Source organism: Sinocyclocheilus anshuiensis, unplaced genomic scaffold (assembly GCF_001515605.1).
Source record: "Sinocyclocheilus anshuiensis isolate Anshui unplaced genomic scaffold, SAMN03320099.WGS_v1.1 scaffold734, whole genome shotgun sequence".
Classification (NCBI taxonomy): Eukaryota; Metazoa; Chordata; class Actinopteri; order Cypriniformes; family Cyprinidae; genus Sinocyclocheilus; species Sinocyclocheilus anshuiensis.
The window spans coordinates 730016-749491 of NW_015544176.1; the positions used below are offsets into that span (position 1 = coordinate 730016).

At 35.9% G+C, this 19476-nt stretch overlaps 1 protein-coding gene across 5 annotated transcripts in view; it reads left to right on the top strand.

The window, feature by feature from the left end:
* LOC107696220 (ataxin-1-like) overlaps nucleotides 1-19476 on the top strand; it is a 101236-nt gene that overhangs the window by 70257 nt on the left and 11503 nt on the right. Inside the window, exon 1 of one of the 5 annotated variants that reach the window (XM_016496480.1) lies at nucleotides 18088-18507. The exons of the other annotated variants lie outside the window; for them this stretch is intronic. The gene's annotated coding sequence lies outside the window, so the exon portion shown is untranslated. Of the gene's footprint in view, nucleotides 1-18087; nucleotides 18508-19476 lie in introns of those variants that run through there. 5 annotated transcript variants of the gene reach the window in all.

A 19476-nucleotide genomic window follows, 5' to 3' on the forward strand; every position in this document is an offset into this window, starting at 1 on the left:
TTAGTATTTATTATTGGTATTAGTATTATTGTAATTGTATAAGTATTAATATTTTTAAATGAAGCGAAAGACTGTAAATGTGGAATACATATATCACAGACACATTTTGTTCAATGTTCAGGTGTAAACTGCCCCTAGAACCATGCACAAGCAAGTGGACATCTTTTTTGCCCATTGCTTTACATTTAAGCCTTCACATAAACAGAAAGTTTGAGGATTTTGGCCAAGTTATGATACAGTGGATAGAATTCTGGGTAATATGACCATCATGTTTTACAAAAATTTGTGGAGTTCATGCAGCTTGAGGTAAAACATACCAATTCGTGTTAATTTTTCAGTTCCGTTTTTTGCTTCAAGTGATAGGCTTATAATAGAATAAAAAGTTGTATTAAATTAGTCCATTAATCAATGACAAGGCTGATGGTAGATATCGAAACTGACACAAGGGCAATTACCAAAATGTATCAGCAACAGATGCAGTTATAGTCTAAAACTGGCCAAATATGAGGTGATTAATTAGTCTGGCCAATATATTGGTGCATACTCAAAAACTCAGGGAACGAGAGACAAATTGTCACACAGGCAACGCTAGCTCGCGGGCAGGCCTATGAAAGGCTTGATAAGAGCTCATTTTGAGGGTAATTAATGGAAACATCTGTCTGTGTTTCTCTATGTCTCGCTCACTCTGTTTTTCATCTCAGACAGTTCTACTATGCCAGTGGCTCCTCTAACCAATCATGGGCTTTTAGAGTAAAAGCTCTTCTCCAGTTAAAGGTCACTGGCCTCTTAGTGCGTGTGGTGAAGCATGCGCTTCCTAATGCGCTCTGAATGTCCTAATCTTCTGTTAAGTGTTAATATGGCAAAGGTGGGGTTCGGTGATGTGTTTTTCCTGTTGGTTAGTTCTCAAAAGACTTTTTTTTTTTTTAAATGACCCCAAATGGATGACAAATTGATGTTGTGAGTGCATTGGAATGCATCAAAGTCCATTTAGATGCATGTTATGTCATTATAAAAATATGAAAGATCTGCAAGATCAAAGCATGATGTGCTTATGAAAACATTAAAGGGATAGTCGATACTGATCCCAATGTCATTCCAAACTTATATGTACTGTATTTCTTCTCTTTGGACCCCATTGACTTTCATTGTATGGACAAAAGAAGTCACTTTTTTTCAAAATATCTTCTTTGATGTTCCACAGTAGAAAGTCAGTCATACAGGTTTGGAACGACAAAAGAGTTAATAAAGGATTTTGGGTGAACTGTCCCTTTAAGCTAGTCACCTTCATTTCCCTACACTCTTAAAAATAAGTGCTTTCACAGTGATGCCATTTTTGGTTCCCCAAAAAACTTTCAGTGAACAGTTTTTTAGTGTGAAGAGCACTGCAGTAATCTAAAGAAGCTTTTTCCACTATTAGGAACCTTTGGTTGTCATTTTAATGTTTTCTTGTCAGGAGTGTGTCTTACACACATGACTCTTTTGAAGTTCAGGTGCTGCAGAACCCAGCCTTGTGTTTGCCTAGTGTGTGTGAGAGAGTTTGGTGAGTGTGCGAGGACAGCAGTGCTATTCTTGGCTGTTGGGGGAAGTCTTGGCTCGCGGGCACATGGGAAAAGTGTTCTTGGCAGGAGTAGCAGTGGCATTCCATTGTGCCTGAGTCCCTCTCCCCCTCAGCACTTAAAACTGTGTCCTTTCACACCGTGATCTCAGCGGAGTGCTTTCTAGAAAGAGGGAGAATAAATAAATTACTAGCATAAACACAAAAACACCTCGGAATCCAACCATCCACATAAGTTCACACACTTTTCACTTCTTAATTTCAATCATTCTCACACAAACATGTTTCATACTTCAATTTTTCCATCTTCCTCTTTTGAACAGTTTTGAATAACAGCTCGAGAGATTCAGCATAACACAAACCTCATTCACTGCTGTCATTAACATGTCTCTCAGCACATTGGCCCTTATTCGCTGAAGCCCCTTAAGAAGGTCCGAGCAATAAACATTCAGCTCTCCGACATGCTGTGATGTTGCTCTCCCAGAAAGGATCTCGAAATTCATTTGACCTTTGACCTAACAGTGGGAATCAGCAAGGATTTGGCAATAAAATGAAGGAAGATTGCGATAGTGACCGACTGACTGACACGATATGGTGGTATTGCAATTGTCCGAGTGTTTTGCAGGTGTAGTTTATGTAATCAAGGTCATATTTTGTACTTCAAACTGGTCTAGGGGATGTTTGTGTGTGTGTGTTAATTTTTATCAGCTGCCATGTGCATCACGCATAATCTGCATCCGCTACACGTGTTTGTCAAGATCTGTGATATACAGCATCTTCCTACCTTCTCACCCATAATTGCTTTCATTGTTTGCAGAAAACATCTGAATCCTTACAAATGCATAGCAGTAGAACCATCCAGCCTAAGAATTTTCTGTCACATTAGATGTAATTGTGTGAAAATTAATTTTTTTAAGGCTTAAGGATGTTGTATTTTATTTCTGATTTTAAATTTTAAAGGGATACATGATATATTGGTAACATATAAGTTATCGGGGTTTTTATTTATTTATTCGTTCATTCATTCATTTTGGCAGATATTACATTTTGATGTCATCTAACGCTCACTTAAACTAACTAACTTTAAACAAACTAACTTTAGACTTAAAGTTACTTTGATACTCAACAATACACTAATGCTCGCTCTAATAATACATTCATTCTTAATCCACACACACATTCGCATGTTTATCCTTTATCCAAACAACCTCTTACAATGAATGGCCTTTAGGGACTTGAGAGCACAAATGTTTGCTTTTGCTTTTTTAATCACCGAAGTGGTATATTTAAACTGCGTCTGAAACCAAACAACAACTGTTTTCTTATGCTCAGGTGGCAGAGGTCTTATGTCTGACACACTGGGTCAAAAGGCCAGACTGTTTCTGCTGAAAATCTAGACATCAGATGCGAACAGTGTGAATTTAGTACTTGTATTCACAAATTGTTTTTACAAAGATTAACATTCCATTACACTAGACATAAATGCTGATGTTATCTTCAAACTCTTTAGTTACATGTTACCAGCCCGGATGATTACTGACTGCAGCTCAGATATAATTGGAAACCAATTATATGTTATATTATACCTCCAAACTAGCTCCAGCAGGCCAGGGATTTGGTGGCGTGTGTGAAAGGTGACCCGCTGACCCTGTGCCGGTGTGCACGAGCTTTGAGGTCAGAGGTAAAGAGCTCGATGCAGAAGACACATAAGTCACATCTAGTGTCATGTTACATGAACTACATGACGAACACAAATGACTTTTTCAACATGCGGGTTGACAGAGGTTATTTTTTAAATCTCATCCTTTGAAAGCAGGGTCAAGGAGAAGGAGAGCCAAGCAATCAGTGCGAAGTAATATTCTGAGAAGTGTTGCTGCTATTAGCTTCCGTTTGTCCTCGATCCTGATGTATTGAGTGTATGTGTTGACATTTGCTGGAGTTTTGTCGACCTGATTACTCACAATGAATAATCATCAGTATCCTACTTTGCAACCCACATCACAGAGCATGTTTAAGCAACAGCAAAGGTCAAAATGTACCATAAAATGACTTTGGTGGTGCTTACAGAAAACCATGAAATGGTTTTTATGAACTCCGAGAATAAAAGCTTGTGTTTGTTTGTTCCACTCGTAGAGTACCAAACCAAACCAAACTGGTCCAAACCAGGCCGTGTTTATCCCAATAGTCTCTTTCACGTTTGCACTAGGTCGCGTGATTCTCATGCTCTCGGGTTTCGTGCTGTTTACGGAGGAGGCGGTCTGACTGTATGGGGAGCTGGACTGTCACACTCATTTCTCACCCTCTATTTATTACCTTGGCGTTATCTAAATGTTTAATTTGTCATGAATGAATGATCACAGGACCGCTAAAGAGGACGCTAGCAGGATGGGAGATATCTCGCTGAGAGATAAAAGCACGTGTTACGATTTAGACCTGACCAGCGATCTGTTTTCTGTGTCATTTAAGATTCTGATCACCCTTATGTCAGTCATACCTCTGTGTTTCATTTATTTATTTATTTTAATTTTTTATTTTATTAAATATTGATTAGTGATAGAATGGAATAAATAGCTGTCCCCCCAAAAAATCTATGAATGGAACTGCATTGAATAGCAAAATACCAGTAACACCGTACAATAAGGTTAACGTTTATTAATGCATTATCATTAAGTAACAATTTTTACAGCAATTATTAATCTAGGTTAATGTTAATTTTTAAACATGCTGTTGTTCAATGTTAATTTATGTTTGTTCATGATATATTAACTAAAGGTAATTTATACAGTTTGAAATATTGAAATTCAATTAGTATACGTAGAAACGAATGTTAATCAAGATTAATAAATGATGTAATAGTATATATTGTTTATTGGAAAGCATTACAAAAATGTCAAACTAAGTGACATTTAATTTAAAGAAAGATACCTTAAGCACAATTTAAAAGCAAAATGTTTCACAAAAAGAAGAGGTTCATTTTTGAAATGCTTAAATAACCATTTAAAATAACAATTTAATCTTAAATCGCCCATCTTAAATCTTCCAAAATGCTAAATAGCAACAACAAACACCAACACACCATTTTTCCTGAAAGCCTGTTTGGCGCTATGCACTGTGAAATTTTCCTGAAACATGAGGTCAGTTCGTACAATGACAAAAGGTTGAATTTGATTTACAGTAACTATTTAATCAGTTTTATTTTATGTATTATGTAAATGCTGTAGAATGTAGCTAATAATAGTCCCTGAAATTATCACATATATTTTGATACACTTTGACACGCCTTTTATTTACTAAAAGCAGAAAAATACAGAATTTCTTTAAAAAATAAAACACATAAAGAAATGGTAAAAATGACTCAAAAGTGTAGTTTTAGCCTCTTTTCTTTGCATATGCCACTTGGGTTTGATTTGTTATCTAATGCAGTGACATTCATACATTAGCATGGCATATCTTAGCGTTTCCAATACATTTTTGTGTCCCAGACCTGCGTACGGGACATCAGCCAATCTGTGCTGTGTGGGCAGACGTGGGTATTGTTATGGATCACAACAGTGTCTTCAAAGCAACCCTTCAGTCTGTCTTAGTTTGTCCGGCACAGCGGAGCCAAACAAGGTCACCCCAAACACAATTGCATGTCGTCCCATTTTGCCACAATTCAAAGAGCATCCATCCTTAGTCCTGCTGGCCTGCTCTCTCAGGAACATAAAGACTTCTCGTGGATCACAGTGTGTGAATAGCTTTGAACAGGGCCTCACGCTGTGCTTTGGTGCATATTGTGTGAGTGTGTTTGCTGGAGGTCCACATTTATGTCATAAATTGCAGGTCATTGCAGGTTTGGCGTGATGCATCTGTAAGTTCGTATGCAGGGGTCGGTCTTCTCCGCAGTTCAGTCGTGATAATGGGCTGTAACTTTTAGGTTTGTGTTGCTGTACGGCTGCATGTTATATGCTGTTATGTTTGTGGTGCACTGAAGCAGAAAGCCAGCCAGGAGTGTGTAAATTTCCAGTCCATGCATGGACACACTTAAGGTGTTTCTTTGGTTAAAAATGCTATTTATTACTTATTATTATTTTATAAATAATTATATATATATATATATATATGTGTGTGTGTGTGTGTGTGTGTGTGTGTGTGTAATTATTTTATAAATTATATCATTTATATACTGTTTCCAGCCGTCTGAGACCGCTAGTTGGCACTTTGCATCTTAAGTTATTTTAGAATTTACTTTGGTGCTTATTCATGCAGTTTAACACATTTCAAATTTTTTAGGAGCATATAAGCTGCTTGTAATACACTCATAATACATATTACTGTACCCTTTTTAATGTTATTTTAAGCATTTGAAAGGTTCTATTTACTTTACAGTTTATTTTCCGTTATATTTTATTATAGAAATTTATATATTTGATCATAAATGTAATTTTTAAAATGAAAAAATAAAATAAAGCTTCTTTGTAATATGCTAATCATAATAACTAACAATTATCATAGTATGCTGCTCATAATACCTAACAAGGAACATAATATACCTAATAATAATCATGAATTTTGATTATATATATTTTTTAGCATTACAAAAAATAAAACCACAATAATTGATAAACAGTTTATCAATAAAAAAAATCTATATTTTTTTATCATATAAAATGTTTTATTTAATGTTATTTTTAGCATTCAGTTACGATCACTTAACATATTTTAATTGAAGATTTGTTATAAAAAATGTATTATAAAAATAAAATAGTTAAGGATGAAATTGTTTCTGTATTTTTAAAACAACGCTGCTGATCATAATAACTAATAATAATCATATGCTGTTCATAGTACCTAATAATAAACGTAATATGCTGCTGATAATACCTAATAATAGTCATGAATTTTGTAATGTTATTTTTAGCATTCAAAACGTTATAATCACTCAACAATATCAATCAACAATATTTATTTCTGAAAATGTATTATATATAAAAAAATAGATAGGATAGGAGATTGCTTTCTTTTGATTTTTTTTAAATATATATTATTAGTGATTATGTAATTGTGTATTTTGCTTGAGCTAGTTTGATTTTTGACCAATTAAAGTTCACTTGTCTCAACTGCATCTCCATGCATATTTATTAAAGATTATGTGTGTGAAATGGAACACAGTCTTCACTCTGAGCATGTGTGTGTTGTTCTGCCTCTTACTTATCACAAGTGTGTTTATCTTCAGTCTCTTTTTGTCAGTACGTCAGCGTGTTCTGCGAGAATGTGTGTGTACACTCCTGTGGGATTATCGAGTACTAGTGGGGTTTAGCAGTGCTTTGCCTCGGTGTAATCCGTCACACACACACTGATACACACTCCACATAGTGGCAGATTTAGGATGGCCTGTGAATGGAGGGAGGGCGAGAAGGACACGTCGAGCGGTAACGGCGGACAGGACACAGAGGCACCGTCAACAGTTTGTGCTAAGGACAAACAAATGCGTGAAATCGATTTCAGGTCGTAACCAGACTCCAGCGCACGTCTGCAATTATGTGCATCTAATCTGCACTTTTTAAACGCAATTGAAGCTTTGGCTCTGTGGAGCTGTCTCTGAGGAGAGACGAGAGCTATTAATTTCTGTGACTCAGATTTAGAGGTCATTCAGTGCTAGTATTAGTCAGAATGTCACAAAGCAGAAAGCACCATGACAATATCACCTCCGTTTAGATGTGCTTATTAATACAGTCATGATAGATTCATGTAATATCAAAGCTAACATTTAGCAGCCCGTTTAACCTTTATAATAGAGTGCTGCTACATGGCCATTAGTCTAAACTACTGTAAATTAAGTTACAAATATTTTTATAAATATCTTTTTATTTTTCGGTCATCATTTGCTCGTCCTCATGTCAATCCAGAAGAAAAAAGGTCTAACAGGTTTGGAACAACATGAGGATGAGTAAACGATGACACAATTTTCATTTTTGGGTGGACTATCCCTTGGAAACAGCCTGGCAACACCCTAGCAACCACCTTCTAGCAAATTAGCACTAAAACTAGAAAACACCCAGAACATATTAACGATCTATCATAGCTGTATCTTGACTCAACAATATTATAGAGATGTGCTCTTTTGACTTGATATGTATTTGATGTTATATTTGTTATATTTGATATAGGTTTTATCCAATTTCTGGAGCTGGCCTAAACCTGGCTTTCTCACTTTCACCCACATATCAAAAAGTTAGTGCGGGTTAGTGTGTAGTAATTGTAATTAGTTTGATATAAACACTATAAATCTATGGTCATATGTCAGTATTTTTGTTTAGTGACTGGGCCGACCTCAGAGACCTCCCTCACTCACATTTATAGTTACACCCTCAGACTTGGCACTGAGAGAGAATGAACAGAGCCAGGACTGAGTTTCTGTTCATCTACAGTTTCATTCCATCCCTGTCTTCTTGTTCTTCTTCTCTCTCTCTCTCTCTCTCTTTCCCCTCCCACGTTAATACACTCATCAGAAAAAGAGAATGAGGCTGTCTGTGGTGGAGAGAGCATTCAGGAACATATACAAAACAGAAAAACACCAAGGTTGGGCAATGTACAGTGAATTTAATTGAATATAATTTGACTTTACTATAGGAAAAGAGTTATTTTAGAAATGTGACATGATCATACATATTTTTGTAACAAAACATGAATAAATGCATGATGAATTTTGACTAATTATATCCTGTGTTTCCTGATTTTTGTTTTTCTTTCTCACATTTTTTGTAATGTAACATGAATAGTCTTTGTAAACGTATTAAATATATTTAAAACAATGAATATAGCTAACAACATTTAAATATTTTTTTTTGTGAAAGTTAATTTATTAAGTATAATGAAATCATATGTACACTACCTTACTGTGGAGTTGATATGATTTTTTAAATGTTTTTAATGCATTTATTTAATTAAAAGTTCAGTAAAAACAGTAATTCTGTGAAATATTATTACAATTCAAAATAACTGTTTTCTATGTGAATATATTTTAAAATGTAACTTGTTAATGTGATGCAAAGCTGAATTTTCAGCATCATTACTCCAGTCTTCAGTGTCACATGACCCTTCAGAAATCATTCTAATATGCTGATTTGGTTTGGAAGAAACATTTCTTTTTGTTATTAATGTTGAAAACAGTTGTGCTGCTATGATCTAGTGTTTTTGGAAATATACCATATTGTGTGTTTGATGTGGGAAATTTATTCAGACAAATACAATGTATTATTAAAAACAACATTTCTTTGAATTCATTTGAATTAATTCATTTGATTGCAACATTACTTCCTTCAATTCAAATTTCATTTACATTTCTACATCTGCTTGCTACTGCAGTTCAAATTCAGGCACTGAACTGCAAATGAAAAGGAATTCTCTGTTTAATAGTGCACAACCCACACCAGACTAAGAGCCGACTACTACTTTTCTGACTAAAGCGTTGTGGTCTCTCTGGTGTTAGCTCAGCATTCGGCCATTGCATTTTGCTGCAGGCGCTTCAGTAAAAAGCACATAAAGTTAATCTGCAGTCATTCCTCTCTCCTCAAGGCTCAGTATGGTGTTAATGCGCCACTCTGTAATGCTGCTGGGCATGCTGGGTATGACTGTGGCACTGCTCTCTCTGTGCCAATCTGTCTATTCACCCAGCTAATGAGTCATTGTTGGGTTGTTAGTGCTTAGAGGCAGATGACGGTGATACAAGCAAGGGAGAATGTTCCGCATGACTATAGAAATGATGGCGAGAAGGAGATACTGGATTAAAGGAATGGTTCACCCAGGAACTGGAGATATAAATCTTTAAAATGACACTAAAATACACTAAAAGTATCATAAAAGTCTTATAAAGTTATGTGGATTGTTTTTATGATGCATTTATGTTGCAATTTAGACAGCATTTTGACAGCCCTATTTACTTTCATTACTATTTCCCTACTACTGGTCAAAAGTTTGGAATAATTATGATTTTTTTTTTTTTTATGTTTTTGAAAGAAATCCTTAGGCTCAACAAGGCTGCATTTATTTAATCAAAAATACAGTAAAAGCAGTAATAATGTGAAATATTACAATTTAAAAGATCTGTTTTCTATTTTAATGAAATGTAATTTATTCCTGCGATGCAAAGCTGAATTTTCAGCAACTTTACTCCAGTCTTTAGTGTCACATGATCCTTCAGAAATCATTCTAATATGCTGATTTGCTGCTCAAGAAACATTTATTATTATTATTATCAATGTTGAAAACAGTTTTTGCTGCTTAACATTTTTGTGGAATCCATGATACACTACCATTCAACAGTTAGTAATATTTTAGTAAGGTTAAGCAAGATTAAAAAGAAAAAAGAAAAGAAAATTAATACTATTATTCTGCAATGACCCATTAAATTGATCAAAAGAGACAGTAAAAACACTTATAATGTTACAAAAGATTTCTATTTCAAATAAATGTTGTGCTTTTGAATTTTTATTCACCAAAGAATCCTGCAAAAAGTATCACTGTTTCCACACAAATATTAAGCACATTTATTAACTCAAGATTGTTCCAGTAAGAACCATTATTAATAATTGAGCAGCAAATCAGCATATCTGAATGATTTCTGAAGGATCATGTGACATCACAGGAATAAATGGCATTTTAAAATCTAATAATCTAAAAATTATTTCACAATATTACGGTTTTATTTTTCGATATTACTGTCTTTCAAAAACTTAAAAAAAAAAATCCTAATTATTCCAAACCTTTGACCTTTAGTGTATATGGAAAAGAGCAGCCAGGACATTCTTCAAAATATCTTCTTTTCATTCAACTGAAGAAAAGAAAATCACAGGTTTTGAACAACATGAGTGTGAGTAAATGATGCCAGAAAAAAAGTGCACATAATGCGTATGTATAGAGCCTTTTATGTGTCTCCTTGGCGACACGTCTCTGGAGTTGATCCCTCGCTTGACAGCGACAGAAGCAGAGAGAGGGAAGCCACAGCTGAACTGCAGACAGTCGGAGGGAGTCACAGCCTCTCTCGTGCAGGTGCGATCAAAGGCTTGCTGCTATTCAGGTCTGAAAATGCATATCAGTCTGAAACCATTCAGTGTGCGTGCATGTAAAAGGCCACATCTGGCGATGAGAGGGTGGGTACATTCCACTGAATGGTGCAGAGCTTTCCTGTGAAGTTTAATTTGAGTGGATTTTTAATCACTCCACACAGAAAGTGACACAGAAAGAACTTTTAACAAATTCTTTGGCAAACCCCAAGAGTAACACCTTAGCATTCCACGGGATATGAAACTGATCATTCTGTGCATTAGGCAAACAGAATTCTATTTATAGAAGTATAGCTTTAAGACTATAACTCTGTATTCATGTGTGTGCATTTTGCTATATATATGAATACAATTTTTCCATGTTTATTTATACATACTGTGATTACTTGATTGTGTCAAGTATAAAACAGGACTGATAATTGCACTTGGATTTGATTTTAACTCAGCTTTCCAAGAAGCATATTAATAAAAGAAACAGTTTAAAATAGATGTGCCTGTGATAGTCTGGGCATTCACCATGTTAGAATCATTAGGCCGGATGATTGCAAGACCAGATGCACCTTGGGATGCAAACACTGTTGACTCCATCAAGCTTTTTACACTTGAAATCATTAAACTGAAATTTATATTATATTATATTATATTATATTATATTATATTATATTATATATTTACACTACCGTTCAAAAGATTGAAGTCTCATGCTCACCAAGGCTGCATTCAATTGATCAGAATCACTGCAAAAAGTCAAATTGTGAAATATTATTACAATTTAAAATAGCTGAAATGTATTCCTGTGATGCAAAGCTGAATTTTCAGCATCATTACTCTTACTAGTCTTCAGTATCATGTGATCCTTCAGAAATCATTCTAATATGCTGATTTGCTGCAAAAAAAAAAGATACATTAGTTGTTTAATTCATTTTTTAACATTTATTAATAATTCTTACCAAACTATTCAACAGTAGTGTATGTTGTTATGTTATTATATTATATTATAAGTGAAAGTGACGTGACATGTGGCCAAGTATGGTTACCCATACTAGGAATTAGTGCTCTGCATTTATCCCATCCAAAGTGCACACACACAGCAGTGAACACACACACACACCGTGAAGACACACCCGGAGCAGTGGGCAGCCATTTATGCTGCGGCGCCCGGGGAGCAGTTGGGGGTTCGGTGCCTTGCTCAAGGGCACTTCAGTCATGGTATTGAAGGTGGAAGAGAGCGCTGTACATTCACTCCCCCCACCTACAATCCCTGCCAGTACGAGACTCAAACCCACAACCTTGGGTTACGAGTCCGACTCTCTAACCATTAGGCCACGACTTCCCCTTATAGTATTGTATTGTATTGTATTGTATTAATTTTAGATATTATGAAATAGCATATAGAGGTGAATGTAGTGATGAAGTTTTCGCTGTCATCAACAGTAAAGCCGCACATATTAGACCCCTCTGTGATGTTATGGGCATTGCCATAGAAACAAATCGTTTCTGAGTATTTCAACAGCTCTGAGTAGAATCTGAATTGCCATCTTATAATTACAATAATTGTGACATGGTATGAACACAGCTTTAGTCCAGGATAGTCAGGTTTCGAAATTTCATACTAAACTTTGCAAACTGGGTTAACTTTTTTTTATTTTATTTCATGGATAAGTACAGCACAACAACGCACTGATTGTCTTATAATTAGTATCACATCATTCTGTATCTGTCCAGAATTGTTTGCCAGTACTGTTGTGTTCAACCTATTTAACTTTCCTCAGATGCCGAAACTAAAAACAGGAAGTGAGCATCTCTGTGACTATACAAAGCTCAATAATTTACAAGACAAGCACTGCTTAGTTTATGATTGGCTGTCAGTTGCTAAACATTTCACTTTGACAGTCTTTAAGAACTGAAGGTCTTTCTTGAATAATGCTGCCATATAACGCTATTCAGGACTCCTATGACAGCGTTTCAAGAGAAAGTAAACCTGTTCTGAATGCAAATAGGAATCTGATATTTTTATATTGTCAAGTCTTTCACATATTTAATGACTGCAATCTGTAGAGAGGAGGAAGAAGATGTTTTCCGCTGTAGAGAGCAGTTTCATCTTCTGTAAAGAATGAATTAAGGGAATATTTTGATATCAGGTTGTTAGCAGTTGCAGATTTCCAGAGCGAGAGATTTTAATCTGCCGTTTCTGTTTCAAATTGTCAACATCTCTTTTATCTTACTCTGCTTCTGTCTGTCCTCATAATCTCTGTCTGTATCTCTTTGTTTCTCTCTTCTCCCCCGTCCATTTATCAATCTCTCAGGTGACTGCGCGCGCTTCAGAGTAAACACACAAAAACTAATTGAATTACCCTAAAGGCCCAGAAATGGAGAGCATAGCTAATTTGTTGCCATGGCAACAGACAGACTTTACCATGCCGCTTGTTTTGTCACCTAACAAGGGAACTCCTTGCGTGCCCGTCATGCGCTACGCTTCAGATTAACTCGCATTAATGACTGAGCCCGAGCTCAAAGCACTGACAACCTCTGACTGCCTCATACTTTCCATAACCCGGCCCATAGGGACGCGTTCAGACGTGCGTTAAATTGACTCATCGGCAGGCCCACATGGAGTCTGTGCATGCAGAACTTGAGTGAGCCTAATTCACAAAGTTCTGCACACGCTTTGTGTGTTTTCATTCCATATTCATATTCCATATTTTGGTTATTGTGAGGCAGGGTTAGTTAACTAAAACTAAAATTGAAGCTAAAATTAAAACCATAGAAAACCATTGAAATAATAAAACACTAAATTTACTGAAATAGCAGTACATTTAAAATAAAAAATATATAAAATGAAAATGAAAATGAAAACAGAAAATATAAAAATTAAAACTGATTCAAAATATTAATAATATATAATAATAAAAAATAGTATCTTAATGATACTACAGGGAGTCCACGGGGTCTTAAAAGTTGATCAATCAATTTAGAGAAAATTAAGGCCCTTAATAAGTATTAAAAAGTCTTAAATGCCATTTTCCAAGGCATTAAATTTTGTATAATCTTTTCATTATGTATATTTGTCGGAGCCCGGTCTCATGAAAATGCGTATAAATAGTACGCCAAATAAAAATGAAAACTCGTGGTATTGATATGCAAAAATGGACTTTGATGTGCATATGATACGCATGTGTTTGGCGTGCATATAATACGCAGTTTTCGCGTACATATGATATGCATCTACCCCACAACCCGAAACCTACCCATCGCGTAGCATATACAAGCCAAAGTCCATTTTTGCATATCAATACCACTAGTTTTCGTTTTTATTTGGCTTACTATTTATACGCACTTTCATGAGATCGGGTTGAATAGTGGGGTTCTGTGTAGTTTATTTATGGAATCCCGCAAGATTTGACGTCATCTGTTACGGCGCTCACTGACTGACTGCACCCACTGCGTGATAGCGCGGGGCTTGTTGATCTCGCTGAATTTCTGACCATTATCGCATGCTCCCATCCGCTCCTGCTATTTTTGTGTGCGCTCCCGCAAACATTCTAATATTGTATATTATTTTCGCGCATCAGGGCGCCGCTATCAATATGTGGCGTATTTAAACCCCTTTTGAATGAGCGCTAGCAGTCGCAGTTCACTTTCACTTTCGATTTCGCGATCGCTCGCGGACTGTGTAAAGGGAGCACATCTTACGATAAAAGATATTTGTCAGTGAGCTCGGAATCTGTTGAGCAGCAAATCCTCCAACATCTTGTCAGTTATCTCTCCTTTTGATCCGTGATCAGTCAAATCTGACTTCTGCAGCTCAAGTTGGATGCAGGGTTGTTGTTGTTTTTTTCCACGAAATTGGGCTGCTTTTAAACTGTTGCCATGGGTTGATTTTCCCCAGTGGGTTAAAGGTTTGAAATATTGCATAAAATACATTTGGTTGAAATGCTTGTACTGAAACATTTTGCATTCTACCTGTAATAAAACTGTGCTAAATATTTTGGGCCACGCTAGTAAGCATTTGAGCTGTGTTTATGATAATCAGAATCAGAATCAGAATGAGCTTTATTGCCAGGTATGTTTTCACATACGAGGAATTTGTTTTCATGACAGAAGCTTCCGCAATGCAATAGAATGACAGCGACAGAACAAAAACACAGATAATAAAAGAATAAAAAAAATAAAATAGAATCTGATCAGTCAGGTGTTTGTCATGAGAAGTGGTCCAGAAAAGAGCTATGGTTTGCAACCTCTGATTGCAATTGCAGATGTTGATGTTACAAATACGTCTTTTGAATGTACTGTGTGAACTCATTGCCCTGTTAGCTCGGAGAGCTTTATCTTCCCTCCTCAATAAGTTTTGTCAGTTGTTTTGTTTATTGGTCTAATTCTTGTTTCTTGGGTTGCATTGGTTAGTCACTCAATTAATTATCTTGTGCTTCGTTCGTCTCCCCCCCCCCACCCCCCGAATTATGTTGTATTGATAAAGAGTTATCACAAAGTAAGTCTGTTTAGTTGTGCTATCTTACAATCAATATATAGTAAATGTAAGTTAAAGTGCCGATGTATAACATAACACTGTTTGGGGATGTTTTCAGGTACTAATAATACAGTAGTCAAGTACTTAAAGGGATAGTTCACCCAAAAATTAAAATTCTGTCATAATTTTCTCACCTTTAAGTTGTTTCAAACCTGCATGAGTTTCATTCTTGAACACAAAAGAAGATATTTTAAAGAGTGTGTGTAACCAAACAGTTGACAGTAGCCATTGACTGCCATAGTAAGGAAAAAAAAATACTGTGACAGTTAATGGCTACCGTCAACTGTTTGGTTAACAACATTCTTGAAAATATCTTATTGTGTTCAATGGAAGAAAGAAACTCATACAGGTTTGAAACAACTTGAGGGAGAGTAAATAATGACATAATTTAGGTTTTGGGGTGAACTATCCCTGTAATTTATAATCAGAATCAGAAAGAGATTTATTGCAAAGTGTGCTTTCGCACACAAGGATTTTTTTTGTTGGTAATGGAGCTTCCAGTGTACACACACAAATGCAACAAGAAGACACATAATATAAAATTGAAATATAAAACAAAGAAAGTATGAAGATAGTTTGTTTGGTTAAGTCAGAAGCATTCAGGTTAAGTGAGAAAATATGTAAGAATTTTGTACATTTTTACAATATTATGGATAATAATAAATAGTGAATTTACAGGATATTTCTCTAAACAGTGGGAGTGTTGCACTGAGGGGTGCCTTGGGAGTCATTTAACAGTTTAATAAGAGATGGCCTGTAGGAAAAGAAGCTGTTCCTGTGCCTGGATGTTCTAGTGCCTAGTGTTCTGAGTCGCTGGCCAGCCGGCAACAGTTCAAGTACGTTGTGGCCACGGTGAGTCGGATCCATTCCACAGTTGTCCGCAGACTTTCCACTACAATCAGTTTAGTAAATGCAAAAGTTCCATCTAGGCCTGTTCATAGGGTTTGGTAGAGAAGTTAGCTAAGCTATACTTAAAGAACGCGAGTGAACACAGAACGTTTGAGCTTTCACCAGTGTTATTTTACTATCACTGAGATATATATATATTTTTTATATATATATATAGTTTTAATAATTTTGTTATGTGTTTTAGTCATTTTTATTAGTTTTAGGGTTTATTTAAATGTCTCCATCATTTTTATTTTTATCTTCAGTTATTTTAGTAAATATATAGTATTTTAAGTAGGTATCATGGAGAACTAAATGAAAATGAGAAATGCTTTTTTTATTTTTTTTATTTCATTTTCTGTTAGTTAATCATTTCAAGTAACTGAATTTTGCTATGGTTTTAGTTTTAATTAACTATAATAACCCTGGTTTTCACCCTCTTTTTTTGTGGGAGACATTTCTGTTGTCCAATCTCACTGCACCATCCTCACCACCACTGAGCAGAATATATATTTATCAAAACTGCTTAGCTAACTAGGTCAGCTAAACAAACTCTCTAGCCTTTAGCTATGAATCTGAGACATTGTTGTCTCTAGCACCACCTGCTGATGAGTTCATAGAACTGCACAAGCGCTATAGCAACAGTTTTCACTAGTATTTATATGCCACTTGAGTTTTAAACGGTGCTGAAACCCAGAGGTTCAGAGACCTCCATTTAGATAAGAATTTGCTGTACAGGATTAGCATCACAAATGTCCGTGTGCTTTCATTGAGCTCACCTGAAATGAGTTTGTAATCCTGACGCTCCGCGGAAGTGTGTGGGTCTGTGTTTGTGTGTGCTCTTCTCCTCAGATCATTAGTGCTGTGTGGGGGAGTGCATGTATAAGGGAGAGGGCATATTTACTCATTTGAGCAGTTTGTCTATAGGCCTATAGGTTTATTTCAGTTGACTACTAGCAGATCAGATTTCCAGCAAATCTTAAATGATGTATTGTGTTTGACATCAGTCTGTGATGGAAATGGCAGTAGTGAAAATTACATTTTTGCATTAAAATGGTAGTTGTCTTGCTAAGGGTAATTTCATAGTGTAGTTGTAGTATTGTTTAGTATAGTATTGTTTATATCCTAACTAACAGTTAAAATCACAATGTCTTTGACTAGAAATTATGCATAATAAAATATTTAGTTTATACATGATTTTTACCTTTATGTTTGGTATTTTGTGCTTCACACTTATTGACACTTTGTCCTTGGTCACCAAGTACACACTAGCATATGCAATTTGAGGCAAAATTGTTTGTTGCTTGGCTCATTTTTTATTTATTTATTTATTGAAAAACACAACTGCTTTCAACATTGATTATAAGAAGAAATATTTCTTGAGCACCAAATCAGCATATTAGAATGATTTCTGAAGGATCATGTGACACTGAAGACTGGAGTAATGATGCTGAAAATTCATCACAGGAATAAAATTACAATATTTTCAATTAGAAACCAGCTGTTTTAAATTGAAATAATACTTCATAATGTTATTGTATTTTACTGTATTCATGATCAAATAAATGCAGCCTTGGTGAGCATAAGAAACAAAATAATTAAAAAAATGTTACTTATCCCAAAACTTTAAAACAGTAGTGCGTTATTGAAATTATTTCCAGAAAAAAGGGAAATGTTCATTTTACTGTTTCTTAAGATTATGCTAGTTTTATAATAGTTCATATTTTTGTGTTGAATTACTAATAAAAATCTATAGCTAAATAAAAGGCATTTGAAAAGTTTTCTTGACACTTTTAATGTGATCTTCACTTAACAAAAAGCTCTAAGTTTTAAAAACAATCAAACACTCTGGGACACAAAAGTGCCTGTAGTTGTAGAAACGGCCTTCTATCTCTTCATCGCTGTCTGGTTTAATCTCCATCGCTTTCTTTATGACCCTCCTCCCTCTCTTGTTTCCCTCATACTCTCGCTCCCTCACCTCCCTCCTCTGTCTTTCTGTATATCCTTCCCTCTCTCCTTGATCTCCTCCTCCCTCACTCTATCTCTCTTTCATTCTTTCACTCTCTCTCTTTCTTCAGCAGTGTAGTCTGGGCACGCTGCCAGCTGCCTTGTGTCTTTTTTGAATGAATACCTGATGAAGTTGGTGGTGCGCAGTGAGGTGAGGTGTGGGAGGAGCTGAGCGAGCGAGCGAGCGAGAGGGAGGGAGGGGAGAGCTGGCGGTCCGGCGAGGCCTTGCATAACGCATGTTTGAGTGCTGCAGGCAGGGCTCAGAGCTCAGACACACGGGGCCCGGCGGGGCAGGGGGCAGTGCCTGACCACAGCCATGACTTAAGCAGGAAGGACCTCCGTACACGCCAGCAAAACCGCTGTACCTCCGTAAGGTGTCGGGGTGGGAGGAGAGCGAGAGGGGGCTGTCTTTGTGTCTGTTTGACTCCTGTGGGAATAAGAGAAAGACTGAGAGAGCGACTCAAATGGCCTCTCTGAGCACTAAGGTAAGCTTTGACACACACCCACTACACTACACTGTGTTTTACTTGAATGTGTGTATGTTAGAGATTGTGCATGTCTCTGTTATAGTTATAGCATGTTTCCCAGCAGCATACAAAAGTGTATTTCAGCAGCTTATAGGAGGTATTTGAAAAAAAAAACATTCGTTTTGCTTTGTTAAACTTCAGCTATTAATAGATTAAAATAATTAGTAGTAGACACATTAGCACATTAAGCTCCTTTTTAAATTTAAAAAACAAACACTTTGTGCATGTTGTGTCCATTTGTGAGTATATGTGCATATTGCTTGCATAAAGTCACCAAAACTGTAATACAAGTTTTAATTGGTGTTAATGAAGTGGTACTTGAGAATTAATGATCGAACTGTGAATGTTCATAAGATAAGGTCAGGAAACACTTTAGTTTCTCTCTTTCTCTGTCTTGTTGTTGTGATTCATGTTCTTTTTGAGTATCTCTGGACTTGAAAGTGCAAGTCATTCAGCTGCACTTCTTCATGTAGCTACAAAGCTCTCTCTCCTGAGAGTGTTCCATTTCTACTTTCCTTTCGTCGTTTCTACTTTACAAGCTGTGTCCGTTTCACTCGCTCTATCCATTTCTGTGCTGTTCATTGTAGAGATTGGGCAGTGGGACTGATTGTAAAGGTAGGGACATTTAGTGAGTATCTGCCCACCTTTTAAAGGGATAGTATCTCAGAAAAGTGTGGAAGGGGCTACAGTACAGTAATGTTGTGTCTAGTGAGCTGCTTGTCTACACAGCATTTTTGGGCATATTAGATGCATTCTGAACCATGTAATTTGTACTTTTGTAATTTTCAGATTTTATGTAAAAATGTAATTATAAAAGTTTATTTAAATAAATATTTATTGTCATAGTTATCTCTTATTGTTAGTTATAGGCTAGTTATCTCTTATAGTATATTTATATAAATCTATTTTATGACTTAATTTTATATA